The 20,148-nt window shown below is 49.2% G+C and overlaps 1 pseudogene across 9 annotated transcripts in view; it reads right to left on the bottom strand.

The window, feature by feature from the left end:
• Positions 1-20,148, bottom strand: part of LOC123799763 (NADH dehydrogenase [ubiquinone] 1 alpha subcomplex subunit 1 pseudogene) — a 270,558-nt pseudogene that overhangs the window by 188,845 nt on the left and 61,565 nt on the right. The window lies entirely within an intron of this gene.

The following is a 20,148-nucleotide window of genomic DNA, read 5'->3' as shown; positions in this document are numbered from 1 at the left end:
GATAGAAAGTCTTTTGTCTTTTATTTGTTGTTGTTGTTTTATTTGGAGCTATATAATTCCAAAATGCCTTAAAATTATGTGGCACCAATGTTCACCATCCTCTTCTGAGCTCTCTAAGATTCAAGTAAAAACCCAGTTTGGGGAGCAGAGTTTTTATTTTGTGTCTGGACGCCGTGAGTTCTGGTGAGGTGGCACAGAGTGAGAGAAAGGAGAACATGGGTTCTGCTCCCCACTCTTCAGCTGGGTTCAGAGGCCCGTCTCTGAGGTGTGACCACAGCTCTAGGTGGACTTGAGGCCCCCAGTGAGAAGGACAATGCAGACCGTGGCATTCATTCATTCATTCATTCATTCATTCATTCATTCATTCAGCAACTCCGCATTTCCTGTGGAGGAGCTTCAGAGGTGAAACAGGAGCCCCTTGGCCTTCACCGAGACCCTGGCTGCCACCTGCCACCACGCTAACCCGCATGCCCAATTTCTTCCGTTCCATGTCCTGTAAACAGCTATGTAAGTGGGGGCTTCATGAGCAACTGTAGGGCTGTAGGGAAGGAAATATTTTTTTTCCTCAACCATCTTGGGCTCCTTGGCTGGGTCTGAACATTAAATGGACAAAGACAGACTAACGGGAAGAAAGCACACTAACTGGTGGGATCTAAGTTCCACATGGCATGGGAGCCTTCGTAAGGAAATGAAGAACCAAAGGAACAGTTCAACCTGAGTATTTTATGCGAGGTTTAATAAAGAGTTGAGTCTGAGGCAAGCTCTGTGGATGGGGGCAAACGCAGCAAGGCCTGTTTGTAGGAATCTTCTTGGCATCTCTTTGTCTCCAGAGATTCGGATGTGCCGTTCCTCTGGGTGTGGGCGGTGCACCTCACCCATCAGTGTTTTATGACCAGTTTCAGGAAAGAAGGGCAAGTGGGGGAGGAGGTCTGAGTCACCTTCCAGCTGCCATTTTCTCAAACTGCATCAACTTAAAATACTCAGGATGTCAAGCAAGGTGCCATATTTTGGGGTCGTGTGTCCTGAACCCCATCAGGGCTCTGGCAATCACAACGCCATCTCATGTCATAGCAGAGCCTGTTGTTGTACAATGGATAACCAGCAGCAGAGACTGGCAAACCCAATACCATTCTCTATCACAGCCCCTTGCCCCAGTGCACCCCAGGCACCCTCCTCAGTGACTTCTAGGAGCCAGGGCCTTGATGCCAGGACCAGGTAACCAAGACACTACCCATTTGTAAGATGGCACAAAAAAAGAAAGAAAAATAAAGGAAGGAAGGAAGGAAGGAAGGAAGGAAGGAAGGAAGGAAGGAAGGAAGGAAGAAAGAAAGAAAGAAAGAAAGAAAGAAAGAAAGAAAGAAAGAAAGAAAGAGAAAGACTCCTCTACTCCTTCCATTCATTTGACACAGCAGACAATCCCAGAGCCACAAATCTGAGCATGAGCTCCGGAATCTGCATCTGGGAGCTCTCTCACAAAGGGCCAAGAGAATGGCAGCTCACTGACTCCTGGGGAAGCCTGGGGCATCAGGTTTGGGGATGGGCAGGCCCCAAGGCATAGCCGGCAGGACCAGAGAAGAGAAATGGCAGAAACGGGCACAAAGCAGGAGTAATGTGGTCAGGGGGCCACTGTGGGCTGAAGGACAACGTTAGCTTTCAAGTCTCAGGCAACGGCATCCCAACCACAGAGCTTGCTGCACCCAGACAGGAGAGTAAGAGCTGGCACCCCTGGCTCCTGGTGTCTACCCCTCCCCACGATATCACACAATGGAAGGAAGGAGCGCTGCCCCAGAGGAAACTGGGAGTTGCAGAGATGTGAAAAAGTGCCGAGTGGCCCCAAATACACCACAGCTCTCTCCACAAGGCTTCACAGTTCCTTTGCTGCCAGGCCTCTCCAAGGACTCCTCAGAAATGTGGGAGGCGGCTCGTGGGTCCTCACTACGACTTTCTGTGCTACGCTGAGTAATGGCCTCCCTCAAATGTGGGCTAATCCCCGGAAACTCTGACTGTTACCCTCTATAACCAAAGGGACTTTGCATACGTGATGAAATGAAAGATCTTGAGATGGGGAGCTCCCCCTGCATTATCGGAGTGGAGGGACCCTGAGTGTAATTATTAGGGTCCTTATAAGAGTGAGGCAAGAAGGTCAAAGGAGAGAAGGTCCTGGATGATGGGGCCAGATGTCAGGGTGATGCACTTTAAGACAGAGAAAGAGGCCGCAAGCCAAGAAATCATGACGACCTTCGGAAGCTGGCACCGTCCGGGCAGCCGAATCTGCCCCCGACCCTCCCAGAACACTCTTCCACTTGAGCCCAGAGACACTGGTTTCAGACTTCTGGCCTCCGGAGTGGGCAGAGAATACATCTGCGTTGTTTCAAGCTTACCAAGGAACACTTTGTGTCCCCATAAGAAACTAGAACACTTTGCAGGGGAAAGGCAGGAAGGGGGAGAGGGACCAAGGAGCCGACCTGTCACATCCCAGGAACCCAGACCTCTGCCTCCCTGCCAGGAAACACCCTCCCAGCCTCCCCCCCCCCCCCCCCGCCGCTCCCGAAAATCCCTGTTTCCCCAGGAAACGCCGGGTTCTTCAGGATTCAGCAGAGCGCTGGGATAAGCTGTGATCCTTCATGAGCTCCGAGTGGGCCACTCGGAGCGGGCAGCGCATTCTATGACCTTTCTGAATCCTGGGACGGCTTAATAGCCTCTGAACATGGCAGCGAGCCCTGACAGCTGGAGTGCGGGTATGGGAACCTCCACGGTGCCCAGGAGTCAGCAACGGCTTATCGATGGTCTGAACACGCACATATCGGCAGCTTCCAGATCAGAGGAGGAGCCCCAAAGGTCGGCAGGTGAACGGAGGTGCTGCTCCCTCAGAGCTGCCCCTGTGCTCCAGGCGTTGGGTCACAGAGCATCGGGGACACGGGGCTGGGTCACAGGGATCTTTCAAAAGATGCACAAACCAACCCAGGTGAAAACCAAATGTTTCCTGCTGGCTCATTTTGTCCCAGCCTCAGCCCCAGTGTATTTACCTCAACATTTCTCAGCACAGTGGGGTGTGGAGAGGGGGAGGGGAGATGCTTTAGTCACTCATTGTGGGGGCAGGTAATTTGGGCAAAGATTCTACTTACTGAAATGGCTTTCTACTGACACAGAAAAAAGTCCCGAAATAAAGGGGCCTGTAATTGTTTGCTTCCTTTTGCTTTTTTGGTTACAACAGTAAAAACTGTCCTTCAAACAGAGTCCCAAAGGACATCAGAGCTTGACAATGACGAATGGGGAACAGATGTTTCTGGGCCATCAGAATGGCAGCTTCCTCCTTGACACGTGGGCTCCGGGACACAGGGAGTGGGTCACTGATCGGCCTTGGAGGCCAGACAGACCGGCCCTGGTGGCCAGCACTGGGGATGCGAGGGCGTGCAGGACCCAGGGCGCCCGGCGGCCCCTGTCTGAGTTGGGCAACTCCAGGCTTCTAACGGCCTCGGGAATGAGGGTGTGAGCCTTGAATGAGGAACTAGGACTAGCCCTGATTTCCCAGCAGGGGATGGCTCAGCCAGCAGCTTTTTCTCTCCCCCAGGCCCATGGGGCAGGTCTCAGGACCTATGAGCCAGCTCAGGATTTCTGGGCCACTGTTGCAGGGTCCCCTGCTCACTTTCCTGTGTCACTTCGCTCCCCACCCCACTGTGTGGCCAGTGTGTGGAGGCTGGCAGAAGGCATGGGGGATGGGGCTGATAACCAGGGCGGGCTCCTCCTCCAGGGCCTCCCCTGCCCCATTCAGCACCTGCCCCACCCTAGGCTACCCCTAGCTTCTCTTCTGCACCCTGTGCCCATGGGCTCCTGTCACCACTGTGCTCGGAGCATTCAGTCGGAGGCTCTGGGGAGCTGGAGGGTCCAAGTGGGAGCAGTGGACGTGGCAGGTGTACTCCCAGGGCTTGGGGGGCATCCCATGGGGAGCCAGAGGAGCCCTGCCATGCGCTCTGAGGTTCCCCTACACTCAAAACCACTCCGTCGCCTGCCAGCGAAGCAGCAGAGGGGTTGAAGATGCCCTGCAGGCCACCTTCCCCTCCACACTCACAACACCCCGTGTGGCCGGTGGACACTGGCTGCTCTGCCACTCTGATGAGGAAGCGCTGAGACCTACTGTGGGACAGGCTCTAGAGGCGAGTGGGTAGGAGGCGGGCTCTGGAGGACACCTTCTGGGGTTCAAAGCCCAGCTCCAGGACTCACTCTTCACGTGCTGCAGCACTTCATAACCTCTGGGTGCCTCAGTTTCCCCATCCTTAAATGGTGAGAAGTTTAGTACTTTCCTGTAAAGTTGTGAGGAGACAGGGCCCGTTGTGCGCTCAGCGCCGGCCCAACCCAAGGGAGTGCCGGTTACGGAGGAGGAGAAGAGGCGCAGAGAGCTGAGCACCTGGCCTCAGGGATGGAGTGAAATTTGAATCCGGGCGGTTGGACAGGGCGTCCACCAACCCACGGCCCCCCACACCTGGCAGCCTTCCACGGGCCATCAGCACACGCGCTCAGGTCTTGCTGTCCACGCTGCTGATGTGCACCAGCTGGGGTCCGGCGGGAAGGCTGCCGGGAGCCGTCTCGTGGCACCATGGATTCTGTGCAGAGGGCAGGGGGACGAGGGGGTGGCTGGAGCCCAGTTTGCTCTTGCGAAGCACTTCCTGAACGGCACATTCGGTTACCACAAAATGAGTCAAGGTCCCTTTCAAGTGGCTTGCTGAGCTTCCCTCTGATCTGGCACAGCCTCCCCGGGATGGACAGGCAGCAACCTTTCCCGATGAGCTGTCAGGCCTCGCTTGGAAGCCCCTTCACTGGGCACAGGCACTGACTCGCTTTCCCTACAACAACGCCACGGGGCCAGGTCTGTTCTTGTCCCCGGTTTACAAGTGGGGACACCGAGGCTCAGAGAGGTTGGATGAGTTGCTTCAGATCACACAGCTCGTGGGGGCCAGGGCCGGGATTTGAATTCACCCCTGTCTGGCCCTCACCTGCCCCATTCTTCTGCCTGGCTCACTGTGGTAAGAGGAGGCCCTATTCACCTCCCCTGCCTGTGTCAAGGGGAGGCCTGGAAGCTCGCTCTGGGTTCTTTGCAGGTTACGCCTGGAGAGGCAGGACTGTGGAGATGGAAGGATTAGAACGAATCTCTCACATCCCAGGAGGAAACAGGGAGTTGTGATCTCTGGGCAGGAAATACAAGAGCCCCACTGATGGGCCAGTGTCACCCTGTGGACTGATTTCCAGTAAGAAGGGGGTCACTGTACCCACAAAGGATCTCATCTGAAACATGGAGTTTCCCTGGATGCGGGAGAAGCCACAAGGCCTTTCACTAAAACCTGGCTTTAGGGCCAGGCACATGCCTGAGTGGAGGGGGAGTGGAAGGGTCCTTCGTCCCCAAATGGGGGCAGGGGGCCAGAGGGCAGGCAGCTCTGCGGGGAATGTGCTGCCCAAAACCAGTGTGGGTCCTGCCCCAGGGGGTCCTTTTGGGTCCCTGGACAAGAAGGAGGGATTCTCAGTGGCACTTGGGAAATGAGAGAGAAAAAAGGAAGCAGGTGCATTCTGAAATAAACACAGCCTGTGGAAAACCAACCCTAGCCAAGAGGGTCTGAATTGTGCTGGTAGGGATTCGGTTCTTTGTTTTTGCTTTTGTCATTGATGTTTTGATTCAGTTTAGGAGTTTTCTTCATAATCACTACTAGGAAACTCAGAAGGCCACTGAAACAACAACAGCAAAACAAAACGGGACAATAGCTCAACAAATCTGACAGTTTCAGCCAACTCACCCATCTGTTGAAATGGAAGTCAGTCCGAACCTAAAGTCACATCTTCCATACGGCCCCCCCACCGCCCGCCCTCTCTGTACCACTAAGGATTGCACGTAAAGGTCCAACAAGCTTGGGAGTCAAGAATAAGAATGTTCATCAGTACATTAAAAGTCCTGAGAAGTCCTGCAGTCATAGAAACAGTTTAACTACCTAACCCAAGACTTCCCAGACGTACTAGTCCAGAAAACTTTTTTCTGGCAAAATGCCTATGTTATCTCCCTGTGGAGTACATACTGAGACCTGCTGGCCTGGCCATCTGGGGGTAGGAGCAATGTTGGTCCCAGCACTTACTAAGCAGATGTGAACTTCTGCGACCTAACTGTAAGGACCCTGGCTCCTAGTGTTGCCCCTGATAACTAATGGGGTCTCAAACTGTGGCCCATGGGCCAAATCTGGCCCACTGCTTGTCTTTGTAAATAAAGCATTAGTGGCACAGAGCCACTCCCATGCCTTTACAGACTGCCTATGGCTACTTTTCATTACAGTGGCTGAGTGGATAGTGTGAAAAAGACCCTAATGGCCTGAAAAGCCGAAAATATTTATTATCTGACCCTACAGAGAAAAAAATTTGCTGAACCCTTTTTGTTTAGAAAACAAAAACAAAAACACAACTCACCTGAAATATTAATTCTACAAAGCCTGAATATCATGGAAATTTTAGATTCTAAATCCCTGTAATTTGGGCCAATTTAGGTTCTGTGGTCAAGTTGTTGACGTAACTGGCCCACACAAGGGTTCAAGTGTAAAGGGGTGTGTGTGTGTGTGTGTGTGTGTGTGTGTGTGTGTGTGTGTGTTTGTGTGTGAATGAAGAGGGTGCAAGTAAGAACAGAGGTGGGGGAGGGAGAGAGGTTTTATTGCTTAAGAATATTGAATTTGGAGTCAGAGCAGGGCTCAGATTCCAGCTGCATCACTGGGCAAGTTATGTCACCCAATAAGCCTGCTTGATTATGTGTGAGAAACATGGGGATCATGTCTTTGGCTGGACAGGGTTGTTGTGGACAGTGAATGAGACTTGTATATGCAGAGCTCCTCTGCCACCTCACAGAGGACTCAGCCATTCTGGTTAAGTGTGCCCAGTGTGTACTAATTGCTCAACAAATACAATTCCTGTCCAGGAATTATTCAAGGGAGCCGTGTTCAGGGGGCAGGCAGTATCTGGGTAAGAAAAAAACCCTTTCTTTCCCAGTTAGCTGTTAGGTGCTAATTTGGGTCACTTCCCAACGGTGACCTTCAGCCCCACTCCCAAATGCCGCGTGAGGGCATTGATGCTTTCCCGTGTAACGAGGGCACACCATGTACAAACCACATAACCACCCAGAAAGCAGATGGTCCCGTAAGTGTAACCCGCAGACTGAAGATGACCCATAGGAAAATGGCAAGGTGCGAGTGGCTTTTATGCTGGGATTCACGATGAAACATTTGGGATTCCAGGGGGCAAACTTGAACAGACCTGCTCTCTGTCAGCCGGCGAGGTCTGCCCGGAAAGACACTAGTATTTATCTGCTATAACCTTTAGTTTTTATTGCACACAGTTGCCTTGTATATTTAATAGGGAAATTTGCTGAAGTGGTTACTAAGCCACGAGGAGAAAAAGGAAGGGAGTGGGGAGCCGCTCTCCGACCCCAAAGTTGGCCAAGTTGCCTCATTAATCAGACCTGTGCTAGGATACAACGTTATTCATGTTTAGGGCATTAAAACTTGAAGCTAAAATTGTAGCAGGAGGTAATTTGAGTACATGCAGCCCGTCTCTCTGCAATAGATTTATGATGTTTACTCAACAATGGATGGGAACTTTCGGGGAGAGAAGGATTTCCCCCCCTCCTTTTCAAAATACATCGTCAGCCCACAGTGATCAAGTTCCCAATTTTTGTGCGAGTGTGCACAGCCTTAAAAAAAAAAAAACAGTCTGCAAGGGTGATAAGAGCAGATCCTGTATTTCTGTATTTAATCTCCACCATTCTGAGCTCAGTTGAAGGACAGACGGGAGTGAGCTGTCTGCGAGACAAGTGGTTCTTGACGCGCTCTCGGACTGTACTGCTTGGCCTGAGATGTTCTACAAAGTCCCACCCGCCTAGGCCCTGATGCTGGTCAGAGGCATCTGGAACAGTGCCGCCCCACCAGGGACTCAGAGAATTCCCAGCAGAAAACCTCCGGGTTCCATGCTGAAAGATTGCTTGCAGGTGCACTGCGATTCTAGTACTGGGAGCTGATGGCTGGTGACTTCAGAGGAGTGAGACCTCCCATTTCCCAAATTTTCCCACCTCCCTTCTGTGCTGAACCTCAGAAAGCATGAGCTGTCTCTCACAGAGAGATGGGAGAGGCAGAGCCCCTCAGAAGGGAATCCCTTTCCAGAAGTTTCCTTCACCATGCAGCAGGAGGAGCGGTCATCCTGCCCTTGGACAGGGTGAAGGTGCGTGAACCTGGCAGCACTCAGGAGCACTAGCTTCTCACCTGGCGGCAGGCGAAATGGGAGTCAGGCAGCCATGCATGCCTATTCTGGTCCTGCTGGTCTTTAGTGGTACAACTTTGCCTCAGACCTGCTGGATTGGTGATACCCTGGGGACAATAATACCCATCAGAGAGGGTTGTTTCACAAACTAAGCTGATATTTTTAAACAATTTGGTTAAACAAACAAACAAACAAGCTTTGCCACTTCCTGCCTGGGTCACTTTGGGCAAGTTCCTTGCCCCATCTGCGCCTTCATTTCTCTACCTTAAAATGAGGATAAAGCTATGACCAGCCCCACGGGGCCATGGATGAGGGTACAGAAGTGCTTGCGAGAAGAATATAAAGCTTATAGATTTTCCATAAATATGAGATTCCTGTCTCAATTTGATAGAACGATGCATTTCTTTTTGAATTTGGGGTGAGGGGTGGAAAATGGATAATGTATTTTATGCCAAAGTCACAAATACTGGCCTAAAGCTAAAAATCCTTTTATTATACAGGCACTGAGGGGGTCTACATGACGCCCCACGTTACCCTTAGCCGATCGGAAAGCCTGCCTAAAGGGAACACTGTCATTTCACAACATGGTCCTTCCCAGGGTCGCTGGCTTTCCAGTACTTGGGTATTTGTCTGTCTGGTCATTTAAGCCAGTGTGGTGCAAAGGATTAAAAGTAGGAGCAACTTTTTTGCTCCCAGGACACACGAGAATTTCCCTGTTTGAATTAAATATAAAAATCACGAAGTTAGATTCAAAGACACAGCTCCCCCCCCCCCCCCACTTTGCTACTCTTAAGGAAGCCTTTTTCTAATGGCAGGAGGTAAGGGGCGGGGGTTAGGAGAGGGAAACTAAAGTAGTTTCAAGTATGACTAGCAGTTGTAATGATGAAGTACTGGGGAAGATTTAGTTACCGATGGAAGGAATATTTGCAAATCTACCTTTTTTATAATGGGTCATGCTCATGCATATACCGCAACCCACATACACGTATTTATGTAATTTTGCAAAGAAGTTTCAACGTAGAAACGCAGACACACACACACACAGAGGAATTATACTCAGCACCACTACCCATGCAGTCTTTCCCTTAAAAACACCTACTTTACCATCTGGCTGGAGAACCACTGGCCTGGTCATTATCTAGGAGCCCAGAGAGGAGGGGGCCTTGTAGAAACCAGATACAACCAGCCCACAAGAACAGTGACAAGCACCACGACAACAAAATGCCTTTTTCAACACTCTAAGTGCATTTTAGAATAGCCCCCAACTTTCCAATTTAAATAGAAGAAAAGACAGCATTAACCACACACAACTGAACTTCTCAGAAATATCTTACTAACACAGCCTTCCAAATAAATCCTCAAACTTACCAGTCTCAACAAACTTTGCATTGACTGATGCTCTTGTCAACTAGAAAGGTTACAGATGGGGAAATGAGTGACATTTCCATTCTTTACTGTTTACCTGATGTCCCACCTTGTTTGGTTTGAGAGAGAGGCTGTTTGCAGAGCCATTGGAATGTACGGAACAGTTTGCTGGTAATGCCAGCTCAGGCCTTCCAGAATTAGACCTCCAAATGGATTGCAGAGGATGAAGACCTTGAGTTCTGTTTTTCTGCAGAGTTGACTCATATGTGTGTGTGTTCATAACATTTAAAGAAGTAATGTGCCTGGAGAACAGGAAGGGAGCTGCTTTACAAGCAAAGATAAGATGTGATTAGAGTATGAGGTTGATCAGATAAAGACACCACACACACAATTTGGATTTTAGCCGGTTCTTTAATTTATTCTGAAAGGAAAAGGAGGGGAGAAGGACGGGGACCAAGAGCGTTAGGAATTGGCCTCCCACGAGCTGCCTCTCTTAAACACATTTTGTGGTTTGTTTCAGTCTCATCTTTTTAAAGATAGGATTTGTTTCCTCTTCTAGGCCTCCCTGTTCTCCCCTTCATCCTTCTTCTAAGAAGGCAGGTGGAAACTTCCTTAGAAGTCCTATCTGCACCACCCTGTCTTAGAAGACTTGAAACATTTATTCTCAATGTCCTCGGTTTACCTTCCAATGGAAGCAGTACTGGAAAGAGATTCCACCAGCATTCGACTAATAGTCACAAATATTGTAAGTACAAATAGTGAGGAGTGGGAGAGTCATTCCAAGACTGGGGTCCCCATCAAGTCTTATGAATCTAAAAGATGGGCCATCATCTGTTATGATGTTAGTGAGACTATCACGATTGTTCACAGAGAGGGCTTCTTTTTTCCCTCTAACTATTTGAAAGCACATTATGGATCCCGTGGTCTTTTTTTTTTAATTAAGTTTTTTATTTTAATTCCAGTATAGTTAACATACAGTGTAATATTAGTTTCAGGTGTAGAATATAGTGATTTAACAATTCCATCCATCACACCCAGTACTCATCACAGCAAACACACTCCTTAATCCCCTTCCCCTATTTCACCCACCCCCCACCCTCCTCCCCTCTGGTAAACATCCATTTGTTCTCTATAGGTAGGAGTCTGTTTCTTGGTTTGTCTCTCTTTTTCCCCTTTTGCTCATTTGTTTTGTTTCTTAAATTCCACATATCAGTGAAATCATATGGTGTTTGTCTTTCTGACTGACTTATTTCCCTCAGCATTATACCCTCTAGCTCCATCCATGTCATGGCAAATGGCAAGATTTCATTCCTTTTTATGGCTGAGTAATATTCCATTGTGTATGTACCACATCTTTATCCATTCATCTGTCGATAGGCACTTGGGCTACTTCCGTAGTTTGGCTGTTGTGAATATTGCTGCTATAAAGAGCAGGGTGCATGTATCCCTTTGAATCGGATCTTGTGTTTTGACAACACCTCCATGGGGCTTGAAAGCCAGAAAGTCTTATCTTCATTTAATAGTTAAGGAAATCACAGGGCAGAGGTCAAGTGACACTTGCAGGTGGAAAGCATGTGCTAGAATCTGGATCACCCTTGTTCCAGTTCTTCCCTCTTCTTATTCTCATCCATCACAAAATATCCTTAGACAATCCATTGGCAGGGATAGTGTTTGTCAACAAAACAGCTACCCGCCGCCTGCCTGGGGAGAAAAAGTTAGCACCTCGCATATTGCAAATCTATCTTAAGGCTCACGCTGAGGCCAGGACCTCAGACGCCCGTTGCCTTCCATTCCAAGACCTCAGAGGTTACAATAGATGGAAAGGGAGAGTAGGACCAGAGTCCACAGGGAAATGAAGGGTGCAAAGTTTCTAGTTAGAAACAACTTGGATTTTGGTTGGATTGTTCCTCTTGTCTCAGAAACCTTCTACAGAATGACTTCCCTCCCTCCATTGTCTTTGTCAGTTTTGTGATTTTTGGATTGGCGTATTTACACATTTTAAAGTTTTCTTTTTCATAAAGTCAAATAAAGCACTTTTTGGTGGCTGAATGTCTCCTGAAGCAGATCTTGTGACGCAGAATAATGAGGTTTTCAATCATGCACAAGACTGACAATTAGCTAATAAAAATCCTTTTCCCCCGTTTCCTCAAAAGTCAGTTCTCAGAAAAACAATCATTTACTGTACATACCCTGTTTACCAGCAAGGTTAAAAGTTCAGGTAAAGAAATTTTACATCAAAATATTTACATTAAAGCAAATCACTGTTTCTATACGGTATCTGGCCATGCAGATTTGGGATCGGGCCCCGTCATGACCGCGGAGAGCGGAGGAAGCCCGGGAAGCAGGCCCTTCGATTCTCAGGTGCTTTCTAAGGCTGTTCTCTTTTCTGAGACTGCTGTCTGGGCTAACCCCAGCTTTTTAGATCTTTTCTTCCTTTCGTTAGTTTACGTTTTATAGCTTAGGTTGTTAGAATATTTTTACCGATGGCATGTTTCTATTATTTCCTTGATACATTTCTTTTTTTCAATCTTCGGTTTTTATGAATTAAAATAATAACGATGATAGTCACCATCACTGAATCTGTCCTTTGTGTTTTCATACATTATTGCAAATATGCCCCCACGTTGACATGGTGAATTTGGCAAGTGGAGCTCAGGGACCCAGCCGCTTGCCAGAGACCATGCAGGCCAGAACAGGGGTGCATCTGACCGACTTCTGTAATTTCTGGAATCTCCATCATTGCAACCCTAAATGAGGGGCCCCGGCACTGACCACGTCTTCAGAAATACTTTCCTGGGTCACTCTTTTCTCAAGAAGAGGTGGGTCAGGGAAGTCAGGTGGCCTTTTTCTAAGAGGAGCAATGTTCTTCCAGAGGGACTGCACGTGAGGGCTGGAGCAGGGGCCAGGTGGGCAGTAGGCCAGGCACTGACTGCCCTGGGGGCCGGGTGGGCCACCCTCATCCATTGTCAGCATCTTGCAGCCCACAGGTCCCGGTGGAGGTCTGGCTGTGACCAGGAGAAGGACGCCAGCATGGTTGTCCTTGGGCACCTGTGCAAGACAAGGCACTGCTGTGGGTGCCAGCAGGAGAAACAGTGTTGGAGAGGGGACTCATCTGTCCCCCAGCATGGACACCAGATGTGACACTTGGGGCCCGAAGCATTCCTCCACTGCCCTTATGTCAGCAAGCAAGGCAGAAGGAAGAGGCTTCTGTTCCAGCGATTCTGCCCTGGGGCCATCCTTCCCGAGGTTCTGCTGTGTGCCAGTAACTAGCTGCGTGTGAACCACCCACTCAGTCCTGCCCTGGGGGTACCAGGTGCAGGTGGTTCAGAGCCCGCACTCACCAGGCCCCGTTGGTGTCCCCGTCCCTCCCATCCATGCCCTGCGGGAGTGGCTTCCCCTCCTGGGGGGCCGAGGCCTCCCCTCTGGTGGTGTCATGTGGAATTCTGCGTGGGTCTGAAGACAGCCTGCCAATAACCACTGAGGGCACACACTTCTGTGCTCCCTCACACACTCAAGAAGCACATCCCTCACACCCATTGCACACACAAACACACCCATCCCCAACCTGCACACATCCCACACACTCACATTCCCACCCATCGGCACATATCAGGGACACCCACAGGTATACATACACATTCCCCCCACACACCCACACCCACACCACACGTGCACGCTGCACAGACTCCCATCACACACAGCCACACAGTCACACACGACACACACATACCCCACATGCACACACTGAACACTACAGACAATCCACACTCATACCACACATGTACCATACCTACATCCAGTCACACACACACCACACAGCTACCTACCCCGTCCACACACACAGCAAGACCCACACCCAACAACCTACACCACACCCACACCACGCATGTACCAGAGAGGCCCACGTTCACACAGACCCCCACAGGCACGTAAGCACACACACACACACCACAGATACACATACCACACATGTATACTCCCCACACGCACACACGCACCCCCACACAGTACTCACACGACCACACCATGCACCCCATATCACACACACGCGTGCACACGCGCACACTCATTCTCACACCCCCGTTGCTGACTCTGCTAATTCTAGGGCAGACCGGCCGGAACCGCAGATGGACTGCCAAACAGCCTTCCTTCTCAAAGAGACGGCACGTATGTGGACGAGTGCCTGTCTGTAAAGTGACTTCTTGAGGAAATAAAAAAGCAGACATAAGGTCACCTAAAGATAGAATGGCCAATTACAGAGCCTCTAGAGGTTCCAAAGATAACAATAATGGAACAAGAATTGCTCAGGGCCGGAGGGGCACACTCATAGTTCCGGATGATCTATGTCCTCATTTCTGCTTTTCTTCCTCAAATGGCAGCAACCGCCCCTTCTAGTGATCTACCTCTTTTCATGGGTTCTTAGCTCCATCCCCTTCTCCATCCTGTCTACTCTCAAGCAGCCTCACTGTTAGCTGGGACCCCCAGGAGCCCCTACCTGATTCCCCCCAGATCCCCCAACCAGCTTCTCAGAAGAATAAAGACCGAATTCACTTGACCAACATTGACTCACCACCTACGTAAGGCAGGCACATGTCGGGTTTTGGAGGTAGAAGGTGTTACCACAGAGCTCTGACCTCAAGGGGCCCAGAGAGCAGAGCTAGCACCTGTGCTCACTGGGCTTCTGGGATCTTGTAAAAATGCAGATTCTGGTGCCAGGGGGCAGGGTAGGACCTCTGCCTTTTTGACCCTCCAAGCGCACTTTGAGCAGTAGGCAGCTTTCTGAAACAGAGTCTGCCCACGCCCTGGCCCGCTGGCAAGGACCCTCACACAACTGTAGCACGGGGCAGGGCCAGCAGGGCTACTTCATGGAGGCAGAGGCTCAGGTGGCCGCAGCACCTGCCCGCAGACCTGCAGTAGCCAGAGGGGCTCCTGGGACTCGGCGTGGATCGCTTGACTTCCAATCGCCCTCTGTTTTCTGTTGCGCTCTGCTATCTTTCTTCCAACTGTCCCTTACTAGTCTCGCTCCTTTGTAAGGGAAAACGGCTTTGCTTTTCCATATTTATAAAATATGAAGAAGCAGCATGGCAGGGGGATGGGGGAGGCTAGACTACTCTGGATTTAAATCCAGGATGCACTAATTTTGTGATCTGGAGCAAACCAAACTCCGTTTTCTTAACTGAAATGAAAGAATAATCCCATCTCTGGGGCCTGTTACGAGGACTGGAAATACAGCTGATTGCATGGATTTGAACTGGGCAGGCCCACTTATACTGGACCTTCTCTAGTACACTACTGCAATGTATTTCCCCTTCTTCCTAATTTTTTCAATAAGGTTTTTTTTTCTCTAGCTTACTTTACAGTAAGAAACAGTATATAATACATATAACATATAAAGTAGGTGTGAATCCACTGTCATGTTATTGGTAAGGCTTCCGGTCAATAGTTAAGTTTGGGGGAAGGCAAAACTAGACACAGATTTTCAACTCTGTGGGGGGTTGGTGCCCATAACCCCTGTGTGGTTCAAAAGTCAACTGTAATGTGTGAACCACGAAAAGCTGTGTCCTGAGCAAACTAAAGCCTCAGATGGTAGCCAGGATTATTCTCAAGGTACATGTTTATTAATCCATGTACTTAGGTGATCATCACTGAACACCTGGTACCTGTACACCTGGGGAAAGTGAGGCAGGGACACGAGGCCAAAGGAGAGCATGTCCCATCCCTGGCATGGGGACTCAGCATGGCTTTCGAGTTCATGCCAAGTCATGTAAAAAGGGAGACAAAGCTGTGATTACAAAAGGGAGAGCAGAGTGCATAGGCAGACCTCCACGAGGTCATCCAAATCTCATTGTTTGGAGACATCAGTCCTCCTTGGGCACCTGTGAGTCCAGGGCAGACATTCCCCAGGTTGACTCTCTTCTGCTGCATAGAAGCAAAATGACTCAAAGGTATCTCAGTATTGACAAAAAGATATTTAGGTCCAGAAATTTCAAGTGGAACCATTAGTCAGAACGCCTCAGCAGAGAGATAAGCATGTTTCAGCTTGCCCAGACTAGGAAACCTTCACTGCTCTTGAAAACGGAGTCAAAGAACCCGACGTGGGGATTCACGGGAAGGCAGCCGGGCACAGCTATTTCAATCGCAGTGCCTTCCTGAGCCAGAGGCTCACACGTGGAGCAGGGCTGGGAAGTGGATGGTTTTCACTGAGCTTTCATCTCCTCTGGATTCATTTCTCTTCCTAGTATACCTGATGGAAAGGGACCATGTGGGCCAAGCAGCAAGAGAAGGCAGCAATTCAAGCCCATGTGTGACCACCTCAGCCTGGGCGTGTGCCCGGAGCCATGTTTGGGCTGCGCCTGAAGTCTGCACGCCCCTAACCTCAGAGCCACTTGCAAACACCTTAGAGATACTGGCGTGAAAGGGAGAGGATCTGGAAGGACGGGAACAAGCAAATATCACCACCATTTTCCAAAGGGACAGGTTCTAAAAACTACAGAAGATCAGACTCACTCCAATTTCCGGGCAAACCCAGAAGAGGCATTAGATAAGGCTCACAAGCATTTGGGAAGAAAGTGGTGGTCTTTAAGAGGCAACACGAGTTCTCTAAGAGAAAGTCATTCCATGCTAACCTCATTTCCTGTTTTGACGAGCTTCACCAGAACAGTCGATTAGGGGAATGCCCCAGAAAGTGTGTCTTGCTTTCAGTAAAGCATCTGAAAACCTCTCATCGTATCCTATGTACATAAGATACACAAGATGGGCCCGTTGATGGTATGACCAGGAGAATCCACAGTGGCTGGGACGACCTTCCCGAGGCCATGGTCATGGCCATGGCATGACATCAGTCCTGCTCCCTCTACTCCCACATCCACTTGCTGGAGATGGCCATGCTGGCCAGGCCACCCACTCAATCTCAACAGCTCGGACGATTCAGTGTTTTCTCCCCACTGGCAAGTGAGGTTTGAAATGATTCTCTGCAGCTCTACACATAGAGAACATTGACAGTGTGGGTCTATGGCTTGTTTTGCTCCAGTCACATCCTTTGGAGGGAAGCAGAGATGTTTCCATGGAGACCCACAGGGCCCTGTCCCACATTCCATTTTGAAACTAACTTGGAGAGAGAGAGACACTGACGGCCTATTTGTCACATTTGCAAATCACACAAACCTCTCAGGACAAAATGGCCTCATACCATCAACTCACAAGAGTTAGAAGGCTGGGGTGAAATGAGACAGGAGCAAATGCGAAGCCGAGGTTTTTCTGAAAAACACAGTGCACTGGAGGAGGACAAAATTCGGGTACATTCGATTCTAGCTATGCTACTGCCTGCCAGAGTGTGACCAGAGATGACAAAATAACGCTTGAGAGTCTTCACCTCTACTTTTTAATTCTTTCCATGATATTGAACTCTTTCTCAGGGTGTTAGACCGGCACCAAAAATCCTTTCCCTACTTGTGTTATGGCCTTGTTGTGAGGACGGAATAAGTCAGAGGTGGTAAAGTGCTTTGAAAAAGGGAAAGCTCCGAAATTCAAAATAGTATTATTATTTGTTGTAAGGTGCTTTCCCTCCAAAAAAAGAAAAAAACTCTGACAGTCTGTGAGTGATAAGCAGAAAATGATTCAGCTTTGGCTTCTGTTTCTCCAGCTGTAACCCCAGACTGGCTGAGCTCGCGGAGTGGCCCCAACGAGCCCATCAGAGATCCCAAACTCCTGCAAAAGAACCTCCAAACCCCTCCTTTGGCCATCTGCTTTTCAAAACTTCTTCCTGGAAGGTCAGCTTCCCACTGTCCTAAATTCTGGTAATTAAAGAATCATTCAGACAGCTCCCTTTCCAGGGCTGGATATTCAAAGATGCAAACCGAGTACATAGCCAGAGTGAATGTCGAATGACTTGGGTCACGGCCTTGGACTTTTGAAGGTATTTTAAATTCTTTTGGATCCTACCAGGTGGTCCTTTGAAAGCATGTCACTCTTGCTACTGCTTAAGCCCTGGCTCAAAAGGTAAATGAAAAATATATTGCAGGCCCAAGACAGGAGAGCAGGCCCTAGTCAAATTAACAGACTGAGAGAATCACCTTAAACTTCTCTTGCATTCAGTGTAATTTCACTTGACATCAGAGTTCACCTAGACAGAGCTGTCTGGTAGAACTTTCTGTGATGACACACATTTGATATCTGTGCTGTCCAGTACGGCAACCACAGCCGCATGTGGATATTTACATTTAAATGAACTAAAATAAAAAGGAATTAAAAATGTAGCTCCTCAGTCACACAGCCATGTTTTAAGTTTTCATGAGACACGTGTGGCTAGTGGCCACCATACCGGATAGCACAGCCCCAGACCAACAGTTCTTAACCTTGGCTACAGGATGACATTACCTGGGGAGTTTTAAAAAAAATACTAATGTCTGTCCCTCCACACCAAATTCTGTTGTGATTGTTCCTGGTGGAGCCTGGGCATTGGATTTCTTAAAACTCCTGACATTAATTCTAATGTCTGGCCAGGATTCAGAACCATTGTCCCAACCATATACTGTGTGTTCAATTCTCGTTTGTTCCTCTTGTTATCCTTGTGAACTAATTATCCTACAAATACCACGTGAGTTATTTCTGTTTCTCCCGGAGCCTGTGACTTCCACCTTTTTCAGGTCATAAGTATCCTAGTGGATTAATTTCTGGGAAATGGGCAGAGGGTGCAGCTTAGTTTCTGCTCAAAAGCACAGGTGAGGGGTGACCAGGTGAGAGGAGACCTTCTTCCCAACAAGATCCTTTGGTAAGGGGATAGGGATGAGTTTAAAGGGGCAGACTTAGGTCTGTGTGATCACCCCATGGGGCATATCCACAAACCCATAGCTGGGCCTGGGTTCCATGTACCCTCAGGGGCTTTGTCTCTGCTTCCCCATGATAGCTTTCTGTACTGCCTCCTGCTCTTCTAGAACCCTGAGAAACAGAGCCAGCAGAAACGGGGGGGGTGGGGGGAAGAACCTCGGGGCAGGGTGGGATCTTTGGGATCATCCAGTCTTGGTGTTCTGCTGAGGAAAGTGGCGACCAGAGAAGTCAAGGGATTCGAGAGCTGGCAGAGCCAGAATGAGGGTGGCATACTGCAGACTCCTCACTGAGGACACCTCCCTCTGCTACACGGTTGCCTTTCATCTTCTAGGAACATAAGCAAATGCAATTTAACTTAAGGACACGGATTAGCAAGGCAAAGCTTGGTTTCAGGTGAGAACCTGATTATCCGGATAGCAGATAGTTTATGATCAACCTTTTATGCTGGGTAGTATACTGACAGAGAGCCTGTGTCCTCACCTTGGCGACTCCATTTACCTCTTTACATCATCAGAGGTAAATGGACTCACAACTTCCTCATCCACCAAACACTGCTTAGAATACAGGGCTACTCAACATCACAGTGTCGCTACGAGCAGTGATAAGACGACGGATCCAGTCAATACATAATTATTGAGGAGAGTGCCAGGTGCTGGCAGCCTGGGGAATAAGACAGACTAGAATCTTCCTTTACAGAGCTGAAATTTGGAAGGCAGGTGAGAGGAACACAGCTAATTTATAAATGAACAAACAGGATAATTCTTGATATCGGTAAGTTCCATGAAGAAAATAACATAGGGTCATGAAGGAGGGAGAAATAGTGGGGGTAAGTGGTTGTCTCAGGACAGGTGGTCAGAGAGAGCGTCCCCGAGCAGGGGGCATTAGGGCGGAGACCTGGACATACATCACAGTATATGCTGTACCATGCAGTAGGGAGGGTTGAGGTGATCAGCATGGTCGACTGAGAAGTCAATTCTGAGAAGCATGAAACAGTACAACACTGTCATTTTAAATCCTTCGTGGACATCTGCTAAGCTTCAAAGTGAAGGCTGACAGAAGTGCTGGAAGGCAGCTACCAATGGCCTCTCTGGCCAGGTCCCCAGGAGGACTGAGTTGTCCCATTAAGGACTGGAGATGAGGGTAGTACTCCACTGAAGGAATGCTTTGACGTTTAACCCATTCTAAAGAATGTTTAGTTGCCAGTTCCGGGGGCTCGGAGTTGAAGGGCGGATTGAAGAAACCAGGGCATCTAAATGAAACGAGCGTGCTGTCCATCCACGATGAACTGCGTGGTGCTCCCCTACACTTTGTGAGCAAAGCCCCAGCAATACCCACTCGTATGTAGGCTAGAGGCACTAGGGAGACCAGGGCAGAGTTGGTCCCATCCAAATTGTCTCCAGAATGTGGCACACAGTCTGCCCCAAAGAAACCTTGTGGAATGAAGAAGTGAACGGGTGACTGAAGGGCGGGAGCAGAGAAGGAGGCAGCTGAGAAGACAGAGGTCTTCAGCAAAAAGCAAAAGGTTGGTGATGATTTTGGGGTCACCATTTGGAGGCCATGATCAGAGTAGGTGTGGAAACAGAGTTCTAAATGTCTTCCAGGGTTTTCCTCAAATGTCAGTGTGCCAATACTGACTCTAGGGAGGTCTTCTAGAGCTGTAGAAGAAAAAAGCAGGCCAAACAA

Source organism: Ursus americanus, chromosome 7, assembly GCF_024610735.1.
Source record: "Ursus americanus isolate L20-20 chromosome 7, mUrsAme1.1.p, whole genome shotgun sequence".
Classification (NCBI taxonomy): domain Eukaryota; kingdom Metazoa; phylum Chordata; class Mammalia; order Carnivora; family Ursidae; genus Ursus; species Ursus americanus.
This window is presented reverse-complemented; position numbering and strand designations above follow the sequence as displayed.